Below are 6,000 nucleotides of genomic sequence, written 5' to 3' on the forward strand. Positions count from 1 at the left end.
GCTCACAAATTGAACTAGTTGGAAAACAACAAGCTCTCAAATTTATTATAATTAAAAGTTCTCTAAATTTTTTTACATATGGTTCAATATTTTTATAAAAAAACTGAGCCGCGCTTTTAGGATATGAGATTGTATTTTAACTAATTTTGTCATGACTATTAATATACTAAATTTTAAGTTTTTATTTTTGTAACAATTCATAACCTCATCACAAGAGACTAGTCGGAAAGTGTTATCTAAATTTCTTGGTCTATATAAGTACCCAAGATTTATCCACTACATTATCCTCTCTCATTTAAACTCTGACATTCTCGCCAGACTACCCATCTAAATTCGTTCAAATGTAATCATAAATATCATAAATCCAATCACATATACTATGATCAATCCATAGTCAGTCTTAATAAACCCGTGCTGCATTGTTCTTTAGTCTATTTAGGCTATGGATCAGATCTGCTCTAATATCATTTGTAACAATCCAGTATCTCATTCGAAAAAACTAGCTAGAAAGTATTATTTAAATTTTTTGATTCTATATAAGTATCTAAAATCTATTCAGTGCATAGTCGATATGGGATTAAATATACGTTCGTGTGGATCCTCACAATTTTACTTATGACGATACTTTTGAAGTTGAATTTGATTCCGTTATTTGTGATTTTAAGTTACGTAGATAATTGATGAGTAAAAAATTAAATAAATTGATGGGTGGGTATATATATATATATATATATATATATATATATATATATATATATATATATATATGAACTCGGTAGACACATAATTTTTAATCTAATTACAAATGGATCTGGCACAACCAAAGTCTCTTTTTTTTTTATTTACCCAAATCTAGCTCAAACCTATCCAATTACTTCTCTCATCCAGCCTAACGCTCTCTTCTTGCATAGCCAAAAGAAACTCATTAGATTTTGAAACACCTTGCAAGCCCGGGCAGTGGATCGGCACACCTCCCAATGCCAAGCGTGGCTCTTGGTCAAACCATTGAGGCAGAGGCGGAAGGGCCCCATGTACCGACGGGAGCGCAAAATTATCCTGTCTATGTCCGAAAGGACCGAGCCCCTGTGGGGCCTTGACCCGCCATGAATGGCTTCTTCCTTTTTTTTAAAAAAAAAAAGAGACAGGATACGGCTCTTAGGCCTTGCACTCTTTTTAACTCAAATATCGCACTCTATCATTGAGCTCTCTTGCAAGTTGGATTGGGACTGCACGATGGGTCCTTAAGAAAGCAGAGTGGAGCAGATCATTCATCACTTCACTGTCACAGGCTGTGTGGCCGACACCCAAAAAAAAAAATTAGACAAGGTAACAATCATGAATGTCCGGATAGCTGGCCAAATAGTGGGTTTGAATTATTTTTCCATCCCTCGGGGCGACAGTCAGATCCGACTGAGTGGCTGTCTACACAGTTCACTACTTATGTACATCTTGTGATCAGAAACTTATATTTTTATAATTTTATTAAATATATTCGTATATGCATTATATGATAAATTCGTAAAAAAAAAAAAAGACGATAGCCGAATCAGATCAAAATAAACAAAAATTCATCCACTCAAATCTGAACTGATTCAAATATTTAAATTTAAATTTAATTATTTTATTGAACAGACAACCTAATCTAATCTACAATAAGTTGAATTAATTGAGTTAAATAAATTAAATAGTTAACATATTGCCATCATTCGTTTATTTGTTCATTGTTCATGCTTGATCTTTTTTATTTTTTGTTGCTTAAAAAAAAAAGGGAACTGGGGAGGAAGGGATAAGCCCACCCCCGCGTAGCAGCTTCCACTGAGCCCTCACTCCGCCAGGAGAATGTTTGATGCGGGCAGAAATGATCGTGTGTTGAGCACCCCGTCCGATTTTACTCATACGTCTGTGTTGTTCATGCTTGTAGGTTTATGAGTTATTAATTTGGATTTAAACATGGCCTACCAATTAGATTGGTATGATCAAATGACCATGGATTGGATGATTGAGATGAAAGTTTTTCAAATACATCCAATTCTAGGTGATAGTCAGGGACTGGTGGAGTACATCGAGTGTTTGGATACTGTCAGTTTGCGGTCCAAATAAATATCCAGAGCCGGCCCGAGCCTTAGGCGATCGAGGCGGTCGCCTAAGGCCCCGGGCCAATGGAAGGCCCCGGGAGGTGAAGGGAGAAAAGAAATTGAGAGAGAGAGGGGGAAGTTTTTGGCACCGTGATCAAAAGGAAGCAAAGGCCCCTTTTAAAACGGAAACAGGAGCTGGCTGCGAGTCTTCCCCCTTGATGGAAGGGAGGTGGAGAGTTTTCTGGCCTGCAGAGGAGCAATTTGGGAAGTTGGGGACAGTAGTTTTGTTTTGGGTGGAGAGAGAGAGAGAGAGAGAGGAGGGATTTGGTTAGCTTGATACCCGCCTGAAGCCACTCTTATCTTTCATCCCTTCTCTTTTTTGGTTTTGGTCTTGGTTTTCCTTCCCTCACAATACTCCTGATCCACCTGGGCCATCGGGAAGAAAGATAGGGGGATTGGAGATGGGGGGGGGGGGGGGGGGGGGGGGGTGTTGAATGGCTGCTGTGCTGTGATGCTGCAGTAGCTGCTTCGGTACTCACCGAGTAAGGGTACTCACTTTGAAAGGAAGATGGTGGGCGAGGTCGGCAGTGTAGAGGAGTCGGTCGACCACGTGCTCTTTCAGTGTTCGTGGGCGAGGTCGGCATGGTTGTGGGCTGGGTTCCCGCAGGGGGTTTGGCGTGGGAGGCCTCAGTTTTTACGGATGATGCAGCAGTGGCTGGCCCGGCCGCAGATATGTCAGGAAGCTATTCGAGCGACCTGCACAGCACATCAGATCTGGCTGGCGAGGAACGCCCGCACCCTTGGTGAGCGCAGGGTGTCACCGAGGTTCGTTGCAGAGCTCGCGCGAGTACAGGCATTGGAGTTCAGGGCCTCTTCAGATAGACCTCTGACAGCTCGGGACACCTGGGGTTCCTTCTCTGCTTCGGCAGCTCCTCAGCTGGTGTTCTTCACCTGGGAGCCCCCACCCCCGAGTTTCCTCAAGGTCAACTTTGACGGATCGGTCCTGGATGGAGGTTCGCGTGGCGGTGCGGGTTTTGTGATACGGGACCCGCACTCCAGAGTGGTGGCAGCAGGTGGCTGTCAGTTGTTCGGCACATCAGTTCCCGGGGCAGAGCTACGAGCTGCTTGGGCAGGTATTCGATGTGCGAGGCAGGTACTGCAGGCTGGATCGATTGTACTGGAGGGCGACTCGGCTACAGTCATCAGCTGGATCCGGGAGGGGCTGAGGGGTGAGGGCTTAGACCACCCCTTGGTTCGGGATATTGGGATGATGTGTGGGGTTGGGGTGGCCATCCAGGCCAAGCATGTATTCAGAGAAGCCAATGGGGCAGCCGACTGGGTGGCTGCCTTCGCGGCTCATCATTCAGGGTACACCTTTTGGCTGGGGGAGAGAGACTTGCCACTGGCTCTCCGTGAGCTTGTGTTTTTTGATTTTATTGGGTGTATTCGTACACATACTGTATGAAAACCCGTTTTCAGCAAAAAAAAAAAAAAAAAAAAAAAAAGGAAGATGGTGGGATGGGATTTTTATTAATTAGATCGAGTGAATTTTCCATAATGCCCCTACTTTCTTTTATAGAAAAGGCTTGGACAAATTCTGCTCTTGCTTTACCATAATTCCCATAATTTCTTTATCTTGACCATGAAGTGCCATAGGATGATCTTTTCCTATTCTACTCTTACTTGACAGAATAAAAGTATTATTAAGTATTATCTCAGTTATTTAATCAGTTTCATGGCTCTTTTCTTAGGTTAATTACTTTTCTATATTTTCATTCAAAAATTATATTAAATTGAAAAGACTTCTTATCTATTCTTATTAGATTCGTGTATCTTTATTGGAATATTATACTTGATTACTATCTATTTTTATATCATTTTTAAAAAATATTTTATACTTATTTAAAATTTTATTATTAAAAAAAAGGCCTCATCTATTGGATTCGCCTTAGGCCCCCAAATGTATTGGGCCGCCCCTGTAAATATCTATCACCAACCATACATCAATCATCAAATGATCCTATGACTCGAGATATAAACTACTTTTGTAATTCCATTGCATGTATGGAAAACTTATTGGAATCATACATCAAGGGCAAGTGTATGAGGGCAGGCAATCATCAAGAGCACGAACATGCATGGAATGATATGCTTTTGCTTCTTTAAAATGTAAAAACTTTTTTGGGTGATGCAATGCCATAATTATTGGGCGAGGCTTGGAGCGGGGTGATGGTGTTTGTGGGTTAGAGGGGAGGAGGAGAGAGAGAGAGACAAAGAGAGAGAAGAGAGAGAAGGTGAGCAGAAGAATTTCTAGATGAAATGTTTTTGATATGCGGGCGCGCGCATAAACTGCAGCCTCTCTTCTTTTTTTTTTTTCTTCTTTTTCTTTTTTTTTTTAATACTATGGTAACTCACGTCAATTTGGTTTGAGTTCTACCATCAAAATTTAAAGAAATAAAAGTACATAAAAATAGAAGAGTAAAATTAATTTCTGTTCATAAATTTTTTTTCAATGCTAAACAGTAAAAAAAACGATCCAAGCTACCATTGGAATTCATTTTCTGATACATATGAGCCCTCTGGGACAATCTGCCACCTTTACCGCTCTTTTGTCGTCGGTATTTGTTTGCTTGTGACGGCGTTTGGTTTGTTCTGGACGCGGCCGCACAGCGGGCGCTGCATGGATTTAATGCCTCTGCCCAGAAATCTAAAGAAAAGTGGGGGACCCGCGGGGAGGTGTTGCCAAGTTTAGGTTTGATATTTGACAGGGTGGATCTGATTGGCAAAAATGGTGAGAACGCCAAGGCCAGGAGCATGATGAAGATTGTGGACGTTGGAACCAATAAAATAAAATCTTCATAGAAAAAAAAAAAAGAGAATTATTATATTTATTTTAAGGAGATAATATGAGATATTTTTGGGATAAAATTATATCCTGCATCACATTCATCCACATGCTTATGCACTATGACAATCAGATCGCCTCAGTTCTATGGGCTGGTAATCAAGATGAGCACATGATGAATAGAATTTATAAAAATGCGACAACATGATTCACGATGCATGATATAATTTCTCCACCAGAGATGGCTGGTGGAATTTAAACAAATCTGGTATATTACTAATAAAAATAAAAAAAATAACATGGGATAAAGAAAAAAAAATTAATGAGGAGAAAACACTCCCAATAGTAAAACAAAGCATCTATATATATATATATATATATATAGAGAGAGAGAGAGAGAGAGAGAGAGGATTGATAACCTACTCTTAGGATAGGTTATCAATCTATCCATTTTTCATTGGACAAAAATACCCTTACTTTTTGTAACTCTTAAGGCTATTTTATGTTTTTTTACAATTCCACATTAACTCACCCTCTCAGCCCTCTAATTAATATTTTCTTCCTCTCTCTCTTATATATATATATATATATATATATATATATATATATATATATATATATATATATATACATATATGTATGTGTGTATGTATATACATACACACATGTATGTGTGTATGTATATCCATACATACATACACACATATAAACATACAAACATACATACATACATACGTACATACATGTATATATATCATACATACATACACACATACATATATACATGTATGTATGTATGTATATATATATATACATAAGAGAGAGAGAGAGGAAGAAAGTATAATTGGGGAGTTGAGAGGGTGAGTTAATATGGAATTGTAAAAAGACATAAAATATTCTTAAGAATTATAAAAAGTAAGGATATTTTTGGTTTACGGAAAAATGAGTAGATTGATAACCTACTATAACAAAGAGTAGGTTATCAATCCCCATATATATATATACATTGGATAGAAAAATCTTCACCATTTATTAATATGATAGGGTAAAAGAAAATTTAAAAAAAATAAATTAAAGAGA

Source organism: Phoenix dactylifera, chromosome 17 (assembly GCF_051530095.1).
Source record: "Phoenix dactylifera cultivar Ajwa chromosome 17, Ajwa_hap1_PhDact_Kaust_v1.1, whole genome shotgun sequence".
NCBI lineage: Eukaryota > Viridiplantae > Streptophyta > Magnoliopsida > Arecales > Arecaceae > Phoenix > Phoenix dactylifera.